The sequence below is a fragment of the Lepisosteus oculatus genome, unplaced genomic scaffold, assembly GCF_040954835.1.
Source record: "Lepisosteus oculatus isolate fLepOcu1 unplaced genomic scaffold, fLepOcu1.hap2 HAP2_SCAFFOLD_52, whole genome shotgun sequence".
NCBI classification, from domain to species: domain Eukaryota; kingdom Metazoa; phylum Chordata; class Actinopteri; order Semionotiformes; family Lepisosteidae; genus Lepisosteus; species Lepisosteus oculatus.
Genome location: NW_027168064.1, coordinates 616,689 through 634,944, shown reverse-complemented (window position 1 = coordinate 634,944; position 18,256 = coordinate 616,689). Strand labels below are relative to the sequence as shown.

Genomic DNA, 18,256 nt, shown 5'->3' with positions numbered 1-18,256 from the left:
TAATTAAAAGTGATTAAAATTAAGTTTGGAACAACAAGGAACACAAAAAAAAAAGATTTTAAGGAAAAAAATATTGTCTTCTGTGCCAGGTGCCTGCAAGGGGAGAAAGCTAGAATCCTACCCAGGCTCCTGGAGCTCTGTCCTGGCTAAAGGAGGGTGAATCCATCCCCTTCAAAGCTCCATGAAAAAATGATATTTTTAAATTTGAAAAAAAAAAAACATTATAGAACAACATCTCTTGGTCCACAGAGTGCAAAAATCCAACTTTGAAGAAAATCCATTGACTGATCCCCGAATCCTGAAGTTTCTTCGCATGATATCGGGCTTGCAACCACTTTCTGGAAAATGATGAAAAATGCCAAAAATGAAAAAAAGTTATCAATTCTAGAGCCTAAGAGGAAAATAAGACAAATGTATATCTCCAAATAATTTTATGTGCTTCAGAAGAGCCCAGGAAAGTTTTTTGCATACATGAAACCACGCCCGTTTGCACGTAAGCAGACATGGTTGCACACACGACTGCATGAAAGCACGCGTGCATGTGAAATCATCCTGTTAAGAATTTGAAAAGCCACACCACGGCGCACTTGAAATAGCTCTTACATTAGTGGTAGACGCAGGAATCGCCTTTTTATTTACGCTCTTACCAACGCGATGGAAAGCAAAACAAAGCAAAGCAGAGCAAAACAAAACGAACAAACGCAAAACCCTCACGTCCCGCACTTGCATATAACGCCGTTACGTGCCCAAGCGGTATTGTATGTCATTCTAGCACTGCACCCCGGGGAGTACGGTATATGGGAATGAGCACACGCCACGAATCGTCTCAAATCACTCCCTACAGCTGTAAGGCGCCTTGAAGCGTGCACCCCCAACATTCTTCTTTGCGCATCTGTGAAAGGTAAACTCTTGAGCAAACTCTGAACCAGCTCTAAGGAAACTAATCCGATTAGACGTTACTTTGACTCATCCTTTAACAGTTTTCAGTCTCTGTCTTTAAACACCTTGCTCAGTCACATTCAAGCCACAAGTACTCTTCTCGGATGTTGCACAAACAAATCCTAACGTCTTGAAAGCATTGCAGCATGTTTGTGTCCCACTTCCCGTGGCTGCAGGACGACTGACACGAACGGACAAACACAATCTGTGGTGTTTAGCGTGACATAGTCTTGCAGGCATCGTGCTGTCTTACTGCAATACTATACCACTTGAGGAAACAGTCCATCTGGCCATGAAACTCATTTGAACGTCTTGCTACAGCAACTAACAATAACATGATTTATTCAGGATGTGTGGAATCAGCACGTCCCGGAGACAGCTTCTGAAATCGTGAGCATTCTCTGGTGGTGTCCTTGAGGGCTCCGGCGGGCGTGTGTTGGTGGTATAGTGGTGAGCATAGCAACCTTCCAAGCAGTTGACCCAGGTTCGATCCCCGGCCAATGCAGTGGTGAGTGTTTTCAGGTGCTGTCACGAGCCTTGGATTGTGACTAGCAAAGCGAAGCCTTTTGAAAGAGCTAAAGCACTGCAAAACGGAATTGAAGGAGAATCTTACAGGGGATTCTGAGCAGTGTCTAAATAAATAAATTCACAGCGTCCGCGGATGGCATTTTGCAGCTGGAAGTAGATGTCGACGCTTTTTGCACACAGCACCAAAAAAGCGTCTTTTTTGAAGGTACAGGCATTGAGCATTGGTGGTTCATTGTTAGAACTCTCACCTGCCACGCAGGAGGCTTGGTTTCGATTCCTGGCCAATGCAGTGGCTTTTGCAGCGAACGGCTCCATCACTTGCATCCCAACTTTTGCAACTCGCAACTGAAAACCCACTGAAGCTAAGCAGGTGTGAGCCAGGTCAGTACCTGGATGAGGGTGAGCTACAGGGAAAAACAAAGCTTCCAGCTGAAAGTGGTGTTAATGGGGCCAGCGGGGAGGCGCTCACCCTGAGGTCTGTGCGGGTCCCAATCTCCCAATATAGTGACGGAGAAGCTGTGTTGTAAAAGGGCGCTGTCTTTTGGATGAGATGTAAAACCGAGGTCATAGTGCTCTGTGGTCATTAAAAATGACCACCAAAACCTTTGACAAAAGCTCTTGGTAATTGATGGTCTTCAATAATGTTTCTCCTTTAGGTACATTTAAAATCAGCTGAATAATGCTGTGAAACCATGAAACTGCATGAGAAAGCCCGTACACTGAATTACACGGCTTTCTATTCAAAGGAGGACAAAAGAAATTCCCTGAGTTTGATTTTTTGCAGCACAGAGAGGGGCACTGTCACGAGGCCGGTTAGCTCAGTTGGTTAGAGTGTGGTGCTAATAACGCCAAGGTCACGGGTTCGAGCCCCGTACGGGCCATGTCCTTTCCTCCTCTCTTACCAAAGCTGTTAGGTTCCTTTCCGTGGTGAGATGGGTTGTCCTGCAACGCTGCCACACAGTGCCGACGGACAAGAGTGTTGCGGGAGAAGAGAAAAGTGTTTGAAGATTTAAGAGTGTCTTAGGTGGAGCCAAAATCAAGTGTCACAAATGCAAGTGGGAAGATTTCCAATGTTTAATATGGTCAAAATAAGCGGAAGTTACCAGCTGGTCCGGCACAGTCTGCCATGCTTTTGTCATATACTGTAAAGTGGTGTCGAACTGGAGCCTCACCATTTGCATATGTAAGGCTCCAGTTATACATCGATTGTCACATTAAATGACAAAAATGAAGAGAGGTAAAGCAGCTGGAGAGGTTTTCTTACAACTTTTGAGCTGACACAGTTTTGGAAAATGTTTCCTTCACGCTGCACTGTACAATATAGGCAGCCAAGAGTCTCCAAAACAAAACAGAATTGACAGATAGGAGAAAATTCCCACTCGTCCTGAAGTTCCCAAAATCCAGCACTGAGCGTAAACAAAGTGTCTAAGTAGCGTGGGAATGTTAAACCTAACCCTAGCTGGAGTTTGAGCAATCCAGCACTGAGAGTAAAAAGATGAGTCAAAGTAACGTCTAATCAGATTAGTTTCCTTAGAGCTGGTTCAGAGTTTGCTCAAGAGTTTACCTTTCACAGATGTGCAAAGAAGAATGTTGGGGGTGCACGCTTCAAGGTGCCTTACAGCTGTAGGGAGTGATTCGAGACGATTCGTGGCGTGTGCTCGTTCCCATATACCTTACGCCCCGGGGTGCAGTGCTAGGATGACGTACAATACCGCTTGGGCACGTAACGGCGTTATATGCAAGTGCGGGACGTGAGGGTTTTCGTTTGTTCGTTTTGTATTGCTCTGCTTTGCTTTGTTTTGCTTTCCATCGCGTTGGTAAGAGCGTAAATAAAAAGGCGATTCCTGCGTCTACCACTAATGTAAGAGCTATTTCAAGTGCGGCGTGGTGCGGCTTTTCAAATGCTCAACAGGATGACTTCGCATGCACGTGTGCTTTCATGCAGTCGTGTGTGCAACCATGTCTGCTTATGTGCAAACGGGCGTGGTTTCATGTATGCAAAAAACTTTCCTGGGCTCTTCTGAAGCACATAAAATTATTTGGAGATATACATTTGTCTTGTTTTCCTCTTAGGCTCTAGAATTGATAACTTTTTTTTAGGATTCTAGCTTTCTCCCCTTGCAGGCATCGGGCACAGAGGACCTCATGGTTTTCCTAAAAATCTTTTTTTTTTGTGTTCCTTGTTGTTCCAAACTTAATTTTAATCACTTTTAATTAGATATTTTATTAAAAATAGTGCAAAAAATGACTAATTTCACTAAAAATAATGTAATATAAAACTGATGTTTTTAACTTTATTGTAGTGTTTTAGAAACTACTATGTCTTCAAAAATGGTTATTTTTCACTCCTAGGAATGAAAGCTGTTGTTATATGATGTTTATTTTCAAATTTTGAAAAAATCAAAGGATTCTAGCTTTCTCCCCTTGCAGGCATTGGACACAGAGAACCTCATGGTTTTCCTAAAAATCATTTGTTATGTTCCCTGGTGTTCCAAACTTAGTTTTAATCAATTTTAATTTGTTATTATGTTAAAAACAGGGTAATAAGTTTCTAATTGGACTATAAATAATGTCATATTGTCTGCTATAAAACTGATGTTTTCATCTCCATTGTAGAGATTCTAGAATCAACTAATAGAGAATTAAAATAAAAAAGGGCATAAGAAGACATTACCAACAACGACCACAAGATGGAGATGTTGTCTAGACTTTACCAATAACGACCACAAGATGGAGATATTGTCCAAAGAGGCAAGAAGGGCAAAGCCGCGATAAGGAGATTGCTGTCAGAATGCACATCCGGATCCCAAACAGAATCTCTAGTAAAATATGATCATTTGTGAAACAGGCAAATGAGTGTCAGCTACAATATGATTGCTACATATCTGCATTTGTTGGTTTTTAAGGAGTAAGAGTGCAGGCGGTTTAAACCTGCGATCCAGTGTGTTGAAGTATTTCACAACACTACCCCTAGCACATCAGGAAATAAATCCTCATAATGATTATTGCCCTGGGCATGTACCAAAAAATCAGTGAGCATATACATATATCGCTGTGTTGAAGCTAGAGACACAGAATAAGTGCAAACACATCCTAAATACAGTGTTTAGTAACGTTTGTAAGGCCAGGTGTATTGCCAACCACGACCGGCAGGGCAGAGGCCTTGAAGGCGGCCTGGGCTCCTGCAGCTGTGCAGCCACGCACTCTGGTTTCTCTTCATCTCGTACAAATCTTTCGCCTTTTACTAAAGATTTCCGTGGAGAGGAGCATGAATGAGTTCCATGCATTTTTTGTGCTTCCCTGCCTTCGGGTGGGGCGCAGCCTGGCTGGTCAAAGAGAGAAAACAAAAACGCTCGCAATCGGTCTTGTTATGGCGATTGTGGCAGTCTGCTCCGCGAGTCCTCGGTCTCCGGCCGTCTGATTGGCGCTCTTTTCTTTGGGGGTTGGGAAGTGTCCGGCCGCAGGGGATCTTGGGACCTCGCTTTGCATAGCGGCTTCCCAGAGTGCGTCGTTTCCGGCACAGTGTGGCCGGGTGTTTTCCGAGTTATCGCACGGATTGGTCACGCTCGCAAGCCGTGAGCCGCAGGCGATGAGCCCGGAGCTGAACGGGCCCCACTGGCTAGTTTGTAAGGCCAGGTGCATTGCCAACCACGACCGGCAGCGCAGAGGCTTTGAAGGCGGCCTGGGCTCCTGCAGCTGTGCAGCCACGCACTCTGGTTTCTTTTCATCTCGTACAAATCTTTCGCCTTTTACTAAAGATTTCCGTGGAGAGGAGCATGAATGCGTTCCATGCAATTTTTGTGCTTCCCTGCCTTCGGGTGGGGCGCAGCCTGGCTGGTCAAAGAGAGAAAACAAAAACGCCCGCAATCGGTCTTGTTATGGCGATTGTGGCAGTCTGCTCCGCGAGTCCACGGTCTCCGGCCGTCTGATTGGCGCTCTTTTCTTTGGAGGGCGGGAAGTGTCCGGCCGCAGGGGATCTTGGGCCCCCGCTTTGCATAGCGGCTTCCCAGAGTGCGTCGTTTCCGGCACAGTGTGACCGGGTGTTTTCCGAGTTATCGCACGGATTCGGCACGCTCGCAAGCCGTGAGCCGCAGGCGATGAGCCCGGAGCTGAACGGGCCCCACTGGCTCGTTTGTAAGGCCAGGTGTATTGCCAACCACGACCGGCAGGGCAGAGGCTTTGAAGGTGGCCTGGGCTCCTGCAGCTGTGCAGCCACGCACTCTGGTTTCTCTTCATCTCGTACAAATCTTTCGCCTTTTACTAAAGATTTCCGTGGAGAGAAGCATGAACGAGTTCCATGCAATTTTTGTGCTTCCCTGCCTTCGGGTGGGGCGCAGCCTGGCTGGTCAAAGAGAGAAAACAAAAACGCTCGCAATTGGTCTTGTTATGGCGATTGTGGCAGTCTGCTCCGCGAGTCCACGGTCTCCGGCCGTCCGATTGGCGCTCTTTTCTTTGGGGGGCGGGAAGTGTCCGGCCGCAGGGGATCTTGGGACCTCGCTTTGCATAGCGGCTTCCCAGAGTGCGTCATTTCCGGCACAGTGTGGCTGGGTGTTTTCCGAGTTATCGCACGGATTGGGCACGCTCGCAAGCCGTGAGCCGCAGGCGATGAGCCCGGAGCTGAACGGGCCCCACTGGCTCGTTTGTAAGGCCAGGTGTATTGCCAACCACGACCGGCAGGGCAGAGGCCTTGAAGGCGGCCTGGGCTCCTGCAGCTGTGCAGCCACGCACTCTGGTTTCTCTTCATCTCGTACAAATCTTTCGCCTTTTACTAAAGATTTCCGTGGAGAGGAGCATGAATGAGTTCCATGCAATTTTTGTGCTTCCCTGCCTTCGGGTGGGGCGCAGCCTGGCTGGTCAAAGAGAGAAAACAAAAACGCTCGCAATCGGTCTTGTTATGGCGATTGTGGCAGTCTGCTCCGCGAGTCCTCGGTCTCCGGCCGTCTGATTGGCGCTCTTTTCTTTGGGGGTTGGGAAGTGTCCGGCTGCAGGGGATCTTGGGACCTCGCTTTGCATAGCGGCTTCCCAGAGTGCGTCGTTTCCGGCACAGTGTGGCCGGGTGTTTTCCGAGTTATCGCACGGATTGGTCACGCTCGCAAGCCGTGAGCCGCAGGCGATGAGCCCGGAGCTGAACGGGCCCCACTGGCTAGTTTGTAAGGCCAGGTGCATTGCCAACCACGACCGGCAGCGCAGAGGCGTTGAAGGCGGCCTGGGCTCCTGCAGCTGTGCAGCCACGCACTCTGGTTTCTCTTCATCTCGTACAAATCTTTCGCCTTTTACTAAAGATTTCCGTGGAGAGGAGCATGAATGAGTTCCATGCATTTTTTGTGCTTCCCTGCCTTCGGGTGGGGCGCAGCCTGGCTGGTCAAAGAGAGAAAACAAAAACGCTCGCAATCGGTTTTGTTATGGCGATTGTGGCAGTCTGCTCCGCGAGTCCACGGTCTCCGGCGTCTGATTGGCGCTCTTTTCTTTGGGGGGCGGGAAGTGTCCGGCCGCAGGGGATCTTGGGACCTCGCTTTGCATAGCGGCTTCCCAGAGTGCGTCGTTTCCGGCACAGTGTGGCCGGGTGTTTTCCGAGTTATCGCACGGATTGGGCACGCTCGCAAGCCGTGAGCCGCAGGCGATGAGCCCGGAGCTGAACGGGCCCCACTGGCTCGTTTGTAAGGCCAGGTGTATTGCCAACCACGACCGGCAGGACAGAGGCATTGAAGGCGGCCTGGGCTCCTGCAGCTGTGCAGTCACGCACTCTGGTTTCTCTTCATCTCATACAAATCTTTCGCCTTTTACTAAAGATTTCCGTGGAGAGGAGCATGAATGAGTTCCATGCAATTTTTGTGCTTCCCTGCCTTCGGGTGGGGCGCAGCCTGGCTGGTCAAAGAGAGAAAACAAAAACGCTCGCAATCGGTCTTGTTATGGCGATTGTGGCAGTCTGCTCCGCGAGTCCTCGGTCTCCGGCCGTCTGATTGGCGCTCTTTTCTTTGGGGGGCGGGAAGTGTCCGGCCGCAGGGGATCTTGGGACCTCGCTTTGCATAGCGGCTTCCCAGAGTGCGTCGTTTCCGGCACAGTGTGGCCGGGTGTTTTCCGAGTTATCGCACGGATTGGGCACGCTCGCAAGCCGTGAGCCGCAGGCGATGAGCCCGGAGCTGAACGGGCCCCACTGGCTCGTTTGTAAGGCCAGGTGTATTGCCAACCACGACCGGCAGGGCAGAGGCCTTGAAGGCGGCCTGGGCTCCTGCAGCTGTGCAGCCACGCACTCTGGTTTCTCTTCATCTCGTACAAATCTTTCGCCTTTTATTAAAGATTTCCGTGGAGAGGAGCATGAATGAGTTCCATGCAATTTTTGTGCTTCCCTGCCTTCGGGTGGGGCGCAGCCTGGCTGGTCAAAGAGAGAAAACAAAAACGCTCGCAATCGGTCTTGTTATGGCGATTGTGGCAGTCTGCTCCGCGAGTCCTCGGTCTCCGGCCGTCTGATTGGCGCTCTTTTCTTTGGGGGGCGGGAAGTGTCCGGCCGCAGGGGATCTTGGGACCTCGCTTTGCATAGCGGCTTCCCAGAGTGCGTCATTTCCGGCACAGTGTGGCCGGGTGTTTTCCGAGTTATCGCACGGATTCGGCACGCTCGCAAGCCGTGAGCCGCAGGCGATGAGCCCGGAGCTGAACGGGCCCCACTGGCTCGTTTGTAAGGCCAGGTGTATTGCCAACCACGACCGGCAGGGCAGAGGCCTTGAAGGCGGCCTGGGCTCCTGCAGCTGTGCAGCCACGCACTCTGGTTTCTCTTCATCTCGTACAAATCTTTCGCCTTTTACTAAAGATTTCCGTGGAGAGGAGCATGAATGAGTTCCATGCAATTTTTGTGTTTCCCTGCCTTCGGGTGGGGCGCAGCCTGGCTGGTCAAAGAGAGAAAACAAAAACGCTCGCAATCGGTCTTGTTATGGCGATTGTGGCAGTCTGCTCCGCGAGTCCTCGGTCTCCGGCCGTCTGATTGGCGCTCTTTTCTTTGGGGGTTGGGAAGTGTCCGGCTGCAGGGGATCTTGGGACCTCGCTTTGCATAGCGGCTTCCCAGAGTGCGTCGTTTCCGGCACAGTGTGGCCGGGTGTTTTCCGAGTTATCGCACGGATTGGTCACGCTCGCAAGCCGTGAGCCGCAGGCGATGAGCCCGGAGCTGAACGGGCCCCACTGGCTAGTTTGTAAGGCCAGGTGCATTGCCAACCACGACCGGCAGCGCAGAGGCTTTGAAGGCGGCCTGGGCTCCTGCAGCTTTGCAGCCACGCACTCTGGTTTCTCTTCATCTCGTACAAATCTTTCGCCTTTTACTAAAGATTTCCGTGGAGAGGAGCATGAATGAGTTCCATGCAATTTTTGTGCTTCCCTGCCTTCGGGTGGGGTGCAGCCTGGCTGGTCAAAGAGAGAAAACAAAAACGCTCGCAATCGGTCTTGTTATGGCGATTGTGGCAGTCTGCTCCGCGAGTCCACGGTCTCCGGCGTCTGATTGGCGCTCTTTTCTTTGGGGGGCGGGAAGTGTCCGGCCGCAGGGGATCTTGGGACCTCGCTTTGCATAGCGGCTTCCCAGAGTGCGTCGTTTCCGGCACAGTGTGGCCGGGTGTTTTCCGAGTTATCGCACGGATTGGGCACGCTCGCAAGCCGTGAGCCGCAGGCGATGATCCCGGAGCTGAACGGGCCCCACTGGCTCGTTTGTAAGGCCAGGTGTATTGCCAACCACGACCGGCAGGGCAGAGGCCTTGAAGGCGGCCTGGGCTCCTGCACAGCACCCACCCACTGTGTCCCACAGCACCACAGCGCCGACACACCTTTGGGTGTCCCACATAAAAAACATAGCCATTGCAGGCGCCCAGCTGGATTGTAGAGGGCAGGTGCCTTAAGCCTCCATTTACATTGTCCGGTAGCAAGCGAACCTCGAATTTCCTTGCTCCTGTTTTTATACCGTCAACATCTCTAACCTCAGTTCCATGGTGGACGGTGCAGTACTGCTTAAGCCAGGTGTGAATGTCCTCCGTCTTTGCCATTTCCGAGAACATAACAACATGCACCGTTTTCCTCTCTCTCTGTGTCAGAGGCTGCAAGTTGATCTTCTCAAGGGCAGGAACTTTCCCTCTTTTTGCCTCAAACACATCCACACATTGTTCAAACAGAGAATAGGTAGCAAAAACAACCTCAAATTCTTTCTGACCTGGGAGAGCGAAGATGAAATCCAAGTGCCGAGGTTCAAAGCCAAGTTCCTTCTGTAACACTTTTCTGCTGAACTGCATACGATCCATGAAGAGGTCATCCAAAAGCTCAAAACGTACAGCATTCTTGCGGGATCCAAAGGTTGCCATCTCAAACTGCAAAACAAACACTGCTTCCACAAAACAAGAAAACAATCCAACTACAGGCTGATCAAGGTATCTCCCCTGCCAGGTAAGCTGAGAGCCACTGGCTCGTTTGTAAGGCCAGGTGCATTGACAACCACGACTGGCAGGGCAGAGGACTTGAAGGCGGCCTGGGCTCCTGCAGCTGTCCAGCCACGCACTCTGGTTTCTCTTCATCTCGTACAAATCTTTTGCCTTTTACTAAAGATTTCCATGGAGAGGAGCATGAATGAGTTCCATACAATTTTTGTGCTTCCCTGCCTTCGGGTGGGGCGCAGCTGGGCTGGTCAAAGAGAGAAAACAAAACCGCTCACAATCGCTCTTACAATGCAGTAAGTAGCACAGGCTACTTAGGGAGTAGGCTCTTCTTCTTCTTCTTCTTCTTTTTCACAGCCTTAGTCCCAGACTGTCCTGGGGTCAGCTGCTTTGGTTGCTCTTCTCCATTTGTCTCTGTCGAGCACATCTTCCTCACTCACTTCACATACCTCCATATCTTTTCTCACACAATCTATCCATCTCTTTCTAGGCCTGCCTCTTCCATTGTTACCTTCCACCTCAAATTCCATTACCCTCTTTGTTACTTCCTCAAAGTCCCTCCTCATGATATGTCCATACCACCGTAACCTCGCCTCTCGAATCTTCTCAACCACATCCACCACCCTACATTGTCTACGGATTTCTTCATTTCTGATCTTATCCTTCATTGAAATCTGCAGAATCCATCTCAACATCCTCATTTCAGTTCTTCTCATCAAGTTCTCTTCCCTCTTTCCAACTGCCAAGCATTCAGCTCCATATAGTAGTACAGGTCTAATCACAGTCTTGTACATTTTGCACTTTAACTTTCTGGGAATTTTCCTGTCACAGATTATTCCAGTTATCTCTCTCCACTTGTTCCATCCAGCTTTCACTCTTTGTTTTACTGCCTCCAGTGTTTCTCCTCCCTTTACCAGTTTTGATCCAAGGTATTTAAAGTCATCAACTTGTTTCAGTTTTCCTCCATTTGTCTCCTCAACATTGGTCATAGTATCTCCTCTTCTCTCCATTACCATTATTTCAGATTTTTGTGCATTCATTTTCAGTCCACCCTTTTCCAGACTCCTCTGCCATTTGAACACTTTCTCCCGTAGTTCTACTTCTGAGTCTGCCATCAGTGCCACATCATCAGCAAAGATGAGTTCCCAAGGCACTTCTGTTCTTACCTCCTCTGTCAGTGTGTCAATAATGTTTATGAAAAGGAAAGAACTTAGTGCTGATCCTTGGTGTACTCCAACTGTGATTTCAAACTCTTTTGTCTCTCCCTGTTGTGTTATCATCTTCGTAGTTGCATCTCTATAGGTTGCTTGAACTAACTTCACCATGCTTTCTGGTACTCCTTTCTTCCTCAAGCACCAATACACCACCTCTCTGGGCACACGGTCATATGCCTTCTCCAAGTCCAGAAAGGCCACATACAGCTTTTTCCCTTTCTCTAGTGTCTTCTCCTGTAACTGTCTCATCACAAAAATGGCATCTGTTGTGCTTTTCCCCACTGAGAATCCAAATTGTGAGTTGTGGATCCTGATTATCTTCCTGAGTCTCTTGTCCAGAATTTTTTCCAGGATTTTCAATCCATGTTCCAGAAGTTTTATTCCTCTATAGTTTTAACACTCCATTGGGTCTCCTTTCTCCTTGTAGATGGTAACCATACTGCTTTTTGTCCATTCTTCTGGAATTCTCTCTTCCTTTGCAATATTGTTTAGCAATCTCGTCAGCCACTGAATCCCCTCTTCATCGAGGTTCTTAAAGTGTTCTGCTGCTATTCCTGATGGTCCAGTTGCTTTGCCCACTTTCATCTCTTTGATAGCTTCTGTCACTTCCTTTACTGAAATTTCTTGGATTGGTCCACACACTACGTCTGCCTCCACTAGGTTCTCCCTCTCATTTTCTACATTTAACAGATTTTTGAAGTACTCCAGCCATCTTTGCTTGATCTGTTCTTCTTTAATCAAGACTCTGCCTTCTCCATCCTTGAGTCCCGCCACCCGGATAATATCTTTTTTCTGTCTCGCTCTATGTTTAGCAATCTTGTAGATTTGGTCCTCTCCTTCCTTTGTTTCAAGTTTCTCATTCCATTCTTTCCAGGCTCTTTCCTTTGCTCTTGCTACACTTCTTTTTGCTACCTTCTTTAGTCTCTTATATTCTTGTAATTCTCCAGTGCCATCTTTCAGTGCCTTGTATGCTTTTTTCTTTTCCTTCAGTGTTTCCTGAACTTCCATATCCCACCACCACTCTTCATTTTCCCTCGGTCTGCCTCCTCTTGTCTTTCCACAAACCCTGGTAGCAGCCTCTTCTAGGATGTGGCTCATCTCAGTCCACTCTTCTTCAACTGAAGGCTCCTCTGTTTCCTCTGTGTTGTTTTTCATTTCTTTCACCAGCCTGTTGAAATCTACTTTGTTTTCTCTCAGTTTCCACACTTTTGTTCGTGCTGGGTGTTTCCTCTGCCTTATTCTTCGCTCCTTCGATATTGTGATGTCCATCACCAGTAGCCTGTGTTGTCTGGTAACAGCCTCATAGGGCAGGACTTTAGCATCTTGGACTTTCGCTCTATCAATTCTTCTCACTAATATGTAATCTATTTGGGTATCATGGCCTCCACTCCTGTATGTCACCTTTTGCTCATAATTCTTCGTGAACCCTGTGTTCACTGCAAACAATTCAAGAGCTTGGAGTGTCTCTAGTAGCCTTCCTCCTTCTTCATTTCTCTCTCCTAGCCCTCTCTGACCATGTTCATCTGGATAATCTGGGCATTTCTCTCCTAAATGTGCATTGAAGTCTCCTCCAATTACCACCATTTCATTTCCTGGGATTCTGCTAATCACTTCTTCGAGATCTTCCAAAAAGCTCTCCTTTTCCTCCTGTGGTCTTCCTACCTGTGGTGCATATACAGAGATGATATTCCATAACCCACTCTCAAAAGCCACCTGTACATTGATAATCCTGTCTGAGTGTCTAACCACCCTCACTATCTTGTCTGCTAGGTCTTTGCACACTATCACACCCACTCCATTCATTTTGGTACTCTTTCCAGCATATAGAATCATGTATCCCTCTCCTAGGTGTCTTGAGCTGTTTCCTTTCCACTTGGTTACTTGCACACACAAGATCTCCACTTTTCTCCTTGCCATAGTTTCAACCAATTCTCTCCCTCTCCCTGTCATGGTGCCAACATTCCAACTCCCCACTCTCATTGACTTAACATTCCTTCCAGGCCCCTTCACCTTGTTTCTTTTCTGTAGCCCCCACTCTACAGTTTTCCCCACAGTAGCATAATTTCCATTAGTACCCTGTTGGGACACAGCACTAATGGCGGACGTTGTTAACCCGGGCCCCGGCCGATCCGGTATGTGGTTTGTGTTCTTTGCAACCATGGTTTTGGCAAGATGGTTTTACGTCAGATGCCCTTCCCGACACAACCCTTTTAGTCGCCTCTTACGACAGGCACTTAGGGAGTAGGCTGATGTGTTTAAAAACAACCAGCGCCAGGCAGGAGTCGAACCTCCAAACTCCTAATCCATAGTCAGACACATTATCCATTGCACCACTGGCCCTGGTGTGACACTACAGGACTGTAACCCAGTGAGCTTAGCACTGCAACTAGTAAAATATTACCCCTGGTCCATTCTTTTCCAAAAGTGAGAAACACCTGTTTTCTACATTTTGTCTGTTTTAAAACCATATCTCTTTAAACCAAACCAAAAGTTTGTCTTTTGCACTGATATTCTGATTCATTTCGATTTCAAAGAAAAAAAAACATTACCTTCCAAAGCATCATAAAATTGTCCCTTCCTCCAGACTCTACTTCTCTCTTGTAGTAGTACAGCAGACCTTTCCAGGTGAGCAGATCACAGAGTCCGAAATGAGCTTCCTCCATCAAGCAAAGTACCTGAACATGACTCTGTCATCATAAAAGCGCCCCTGTAATAAAGAAATTAAATCCGAAATCAAGAGGGCAGTTGCCTACTGAAGTTCAAGAAGTCATAAATTTTAACCTAGCAACACATTAAAGGCTGCATCTATACAAGTACGATTCTAGAAATGCTCACCAGATTACGTTTTAAGAAAGAACTGCGCCTCAGGTTCCGCCGAGATCTTAACTCGGATGGCAGGATTCAGAGTCTGGAGTGTGGAATGATGGCGCACGGAGGGTCCACATACTGTGGATCTCTCAGTGATCTTCCGCGTGTTCAAACCGCCAGCGTGTGACTCCCCTGTCCCCGTGACCTCATTGCTCTGCTCTCGCCTCTGTGCAGCTGAGCCCGACTCATGGTAAAGTGGAAAAAAATATGCCCTAAACGTGAGATTTACTCTGGAGTGAGGATAGTTGTTACCTTCTTATCGTTGAAACGGATGTATGTGATATGGCGACTAGGTTCTTCTCCATTAGCAGGCTTAAGGTTAAAGAAAAAAACATTGCTGACTTCTTTTTTTTTTGCCAGCCTCGAGCGCTGATTAGCGAGGTTTGTATTTCATGTTTTGCAAGTTGCATCCATTTTAAGAAAAACAAGTCGCGTTAAAGACAGGAAATGAATACTTGCATTTAATTAAGTCTAGCCGTAGGCGGTTGTCTGTAAGGACCAGTTCAGTTCGAGAAGACAGAACGAAGAAGGCACCACTGGGATTCGGACCCAGCATCTCCTGTTTAAGGAGACAAGCACTTTAACCAACTAAGCCACGGCACCCTGGGAGTGTTGTCCTTTTGCAGCCACTTGGACACACCACTCAGACACATCTGCATTCGGTGTGTGCTCCGCCTGCTCGCTGAGCAAGTTGCCACCTTTACATACAATAGCAACATCGACACCAAGAGAAAGGATGACAAATGGCTTTTATCTGGAACTTTTCATGTCCAAGGAGCTCAATGTGCTTTCTGTGTACAACAGGGCCACTGAACTCCACACTGGCCACTGAACCACAGCAGTGGCTTGCTGGCTTGACATCTCCCAAGGAAAATGTTGAAATCGCATGTGGAACAGGAAAAGGACCCTCGAGTACGAGGGAAAAAAAAGAAAAAGATCATCTTTAGCGCGCCAACCCATGTCTGGACAGCCCAGTTTCGTCGACGAGGTGGCCGAGTGGTTAAGGCGATGGACTGCTAATCCGTTGTGCTCTGCACGCATGGGTTCGAATCCCATTCTCGTCGCTCTCTATGTCTGACACGTGTGCCCGTTCGACGTTGGCCCTCCTTTTGTTTGCTCCAGTACTAGAGCCGTGCATTTTCTAGCGGTGGCTGAACATGGTATAGTAGGCTAACGTCGGTATCGAGCAGTGGCAGTAACAGTATTTACGTGCCGCTGCTGCCAAGTGGCTCTGGTTTGAGACTGCGTTTTCACTTACTTGCAGCACAAACGGAGAAAGCGATTTTTGACAGTCTCTCGAGAGACTGCGCTAGGTGTTTAGGGATAGATCAAAGGGATAGACTTTGTCAGTTCCCCCTGGGATGATGGCCTCTCAAATAGTTTGTGATTCCTCTAGACGTTTATACAGTAGAAGCCTGCTTCGTGGCTTAAATCCAAGCTAAGGAAACGAGTTAGAGGTCTGATGCAGAACTGCGAATTCAATGAAGGGGAACACTACAGTACATTGCACTGTATGTGTGAGGAAAGCTGCCCCCTTCTGTTCCTTGTCGACCGAACAGAGGACTGTAAAGGATACCGCCAAGAAACTTTAGGATGCTGGTTGGAATCCAGCTCCAAAGAGGCCCCTTTGGGTGTTATGTCATCAAAAAGTAAGAACAGAGAATCTCCCTTTGATCAAAAGCGCAACAGAACTGTTTTCCGTGGAGCAGGTTTCAGACCCGTAGACCTGTTTTATTTGTAGGGCAGGGCGCATTCCCAAACGCGAATCTCCTGTTTTAGAAATGGTTTGGGGCGGCGTGAAGTGAAAATAAGAAGTGGGCTCCAGATGCACATGGAAGCAATCAAGTGTTTCATCCGAGCTGTTTCAAAGACTGCTCAACAGCTTTCCTTTCACAGAGGCCCAACGATTAATGATGGGGGTGCACCCTTCAATGTGCCTTACGACTCTAGGGAGTGATTGAGACGATTCGTAGCGTGTTTTCATTTCCCTCTATTCCCCGTGTTGCAGTGGTAGGATGACGTAAATTCCTGCTTCAACACGTAACGGCATTATAATCACGTGCAGGAGCTGAGGGCTTTTGTTTTGTTTCGTTTTCCATGGCGTTCGTAAACGCGCAAAACAAAGACAATTCCTCCGTCTAACACGAATGTAAATGCTTTTGAAAGTGCAGTGTGGTGCAGCTTGTAAAATCCTTGTCCACATTTTTGGTTTGTTGATGTTTTTTCTGTCTGCCAAAGTTGCATTTTGACATCCGGACGGGGAGACTTTATCATTTGAACGTGAAGCCAGCCTTAAACCCTCTGAGGCGTGTCTGTCTGCCGGCATGTATCTTGTGAAAGGTTTTTTTTTTTTAACGGAGAGCGACTTAAAAAAAGTTTCTGCAGCCACCTCGCACTCCGTGTTAGATTATAGGAGGAATGCGGCGGCGGCGAGCTCGCTGTAGTTGTGGCCGAGTAGTTAAGGCGATAGACTTGAAATCCATTGGGGACTCCCCGCTCAGGTTCGAATCCTGCCGACTATGGCGTCTGCCGCACGTTGCCTTGTGCCTGTGCGGCAAAGGCGAAGTGCAGTTTCTCCTTTCCTGGTACTATAAAAATGCTACATCGCTTGGTCCTGCTTCCATGGAAAGCAGTTCTTCAGGTAATTCTACTCTCTTACCAAAGCTGTTAGGTTCCTTTCCGTGGTGAGAGGGGTTGTCATGCAACGCTGCCACATAGTGCCGACAGACAAGTGTGTTGCGGGAGAAGAGAAAAGTGTTTGAAGATTTAAGAGTGTCTTAGGTGGAGCCAAAATCAAGTGTCACAAATGCAAGTGGGAGGATTTCCAATGTTTAATATGGTAAAAATAAGCGGAAGTTATCTGCCGGTCCGGCACAGTCTGCCATGCTTTTGTCATATACTGTAAAGTGGTGTCGAACTGGGTGTCGAACTGGAGCCTCACCATTTGCATATGTGAGGCTCCAGTTATACATCGAGTGTCACATTAAATGACAAAAATGAAGAGAGTTAAAGCAGCTGGAGAGGTTTTCTTACAACTTTTGAGCTGACACAGTTTTGGAAAATGTTTCCTTCACGCTGCACTGTACAACATAGGCAGCCAAGAGTCCCCAAAACAAAACAGAATTGACAGATAGGAGAAAATTCCCATTCGTCCTGAAGTTCCCAAAATCCAGCACTGAGCGTAAACAAAGTGTCTAAGTAGCGTGGGAATGCTAACCCTAACCCTAGCTGGAGTTTGAGCAATCCAGCACTGAGCGTAAAAAGATGAGTCAAAGTAACGTCTAATCGGATTAGTTTCCTTAGAGCTGGTTCAGAGTTTGCTCAAGAGTTTACCTTTCACAGATGCGCAAAGAAGAATGTTGGGGGTGCAAGCTTCAAGGCGCCTTACAGCTGTAGGGTGTGATTCGAGACGATTCGTGGCGTGTGCTGGTTCCCATATACCGTATGCACCGGGGTGCAGTACTAGGATGACGTACAATACCGCTTGGGCACGTAACGGCGTTATATGCAGGGTTTTCGTTTGTTCGTTTTGTTTTGCTCTGCTTTGCTTTGTTTTGCTTTCCATCGCGTTGGTAAGAGCGTAAATAAAAAGGCGATTCCTGCGTCTACCACTAATGTAAGAGCTATTTCAAGTGCGACGTGGTGCGGCTTTTCAAATGCTTGTGGGCATTTCTCTGTTGTTGATTCTTTTTTTGTGTGTAACAAAGTGGTATTTTCATGTCCGGACGGGGAGACTTTATCATTCCGACATGAAGCCACCCTTAAGTCCTCTGAGGCGTGTCTGTCTGCAAGGCTTGTATTTTGGAAATGTTTTTTTGAAACGGAGAACGACTTTGAAATAGGCTTTCGCCGGCGCCTCGCGATCCAGGTAAGATTGTAGCAAGAACGCAGCGGCGGTGGGGCTTGCTGTAGTCGTGGCCGAGTAGTTAAGGCGATGGACTAGAAATCCATTGGGGTCTCCCCGCGCAGGTTCGAATCCTGCCGACTACGTTGTCTGCCTCCAGTCGGTGTGTTTCGGCGCAAGCAAAGAAGCGCGCCTCTTTGCTGTTCCTGGTGGTTTTAAAACGCCCAATCGCTTGTACCCACTGCCTTGGAAATAAGTTCTTCAGCGTCCGCGAATGGCATTTTGCAGCTGGAAGCAGATGTCGACGCGTTTTCCACAGAGCACCAAAAAAGCGTCTTTTTTGAAGGTCCAGGCACTGAGCATTGGTGGTTCAGTGGTAGAATTCTCGCCTGCCATGTGGGAGGCTTGGGTTTGATTCCCGGCCAATGCAGTGGCTTTTGCAGGGAGCGGCTCCATCACTTGCA

General features: G+C 48.1%; 13 non-coding genes across 13 annotated transcripts; all 13 read left to right on the top strand.

The window, feature by feature from the left end:
- The first annotated feature begins 2,274 nt into the window (after positions 1 to 2,274).
- trnai-aau (transfer RNA isoleucine (anticodon AAU)) lies at positions 2,275 to 2,348 on the top strand. The gene has a single exon. It is a non-coding gene; the product is annotated as a tRNA-Ile (tRNA).
- A 2,319-nt stretch (positions 2,349 to 4,667) lies between these two features.
- Positions 4,668 to 4,784, top strand: LOC138230917 (U5 spliceosomal RNA). Its single transcript, XR_011186505.1, has one exon. It is a non-coding gene; the product is annotated as a U5 spliceosomal RNA (small nuclear RNA).
- A 391-nt stretch (positions 4,785 to 5,175) lies between these two features.
- Positions 5,176 to 5,292, top strand: LOC138230948 (U5 spliceosomal RNA). Its single transcript, XR_011186536.1, has one exon. It is a non-coding gene; the product is annotated as a U5 spliceosomal RNA (small nuclear RNA).
- Positions 5,293 to 5,683: 391 nt separating this feature from the next.
- On the top strand, positions 5,684 to 5,800 carry LOC138230908 (U5 spliceosomal RNA). Its single transcript, XR_011186496.1, has one exon. It is a non-coding gene; the product is annotated as a U5 spliceosomal RNA (small nuclear RNA).
- Positions 5,801 to 6,191: 391 nt separating this feature from the next.
- Positions 6,192 to 6,308, top strand: LOC138230903 (U5 spliceosomal RNA). The gene has a single exon (XR_011186491.1). It is a non-coding gene; the product is annotated as a U5 spliceosomal RNA (small nuclear RNA).
- A 391-nt stretch (positions 6,309 to 6,699) lies between these two features.
- On the top strand, positions 6,700 to 6,816 carry LOC138230916 (U5 spliceosomal RNA). Its single transcript, XR_011186504.1, has one exon. It is a non-coding gene; the product is annotated as a U5 spliceosomal RNA (small nuclear RNA).
- A 390-nt stretch (positions 6,817 to 7,206) lies between these two features.
- Positions 7,207 to 7,323, top strand: LOC138230927 (U5 spliceosomal RNA). Its single transcript, XR_011186515.1, has one exon. It is a non-coding gene; the product is annotated as a U5 spliceosomal RNA (small nuclear RNA).
- Positions 7,324 to 7,714: 391 nt separating this feature from the next.
- LOC138230946 (U5 spliceosomal RNA) lies at positions 7,715 to 7,831 on the top strand. The gene has a single exon (XR_011186534.1). It is a non-coding gene; the product is annotated as a U5 spliceosomal RNA (small nuclear RNA).
- A 391-nt stretch (positions 7,832 to 8,222) lies between these two features.
- LOC138230900 (U5 spliceosomal RNA) lies at positions 8,223 to 8,339 on the top strand. Its single transcript, XR_011186488.1, has one exon. It is a non-coding gene; the product is annotated as a U5 spliceosomal RNA (small nuclear RNA).
- Positions 8,340 to 8,730: 391 nt separating this feature from the next.
- LOC138230909 (U5 spliceosomal RNA) lies at positions 8,731 to 8,847 on the top strand. The gene has a single exon (XR_011186497.1). It is a non-coding gene; the product is annotated as a U5 spliceosomal RNA (small nuclear RNA).
- Positions 8,848 to 9,987: 1,140 nt separating this feature from the next.
- LOC138230931 (U5 spliceosomal RNA) lies at positions 9,988 to 10,104 on the top strand. Its single transcript, XR_011186519.1, has one exon. It is a non-coding gene; the product is annotated as a U5 spliceosomal RNA (small nuclear RNA).
- A 4,826-nt stretch (positions 10,105 to 14,930) lies between these two features.
- Positions 14,931 to 15,012, top strand: trnas-gcu (transfer RNA serine (anticodon GCU)). The gene has a single exon. It is a non-coding gene; the product is annotated as a tRNA-Ser (tRNA).
- A 2,844-nt stretch (positions 15,013 to 17,856) lies between these two features.
- trnas-aga (transfer RNA serine (anticodon AGA)) lies at positions 17,857 to 17,938 on the top strand. Its single transcript has one exon. It is a non-coding gene; the product is annotated as a tRNA-Ser (tRNA).
- Positions 17,939 to 18,256: the final 318 nt, after the last annotated feature.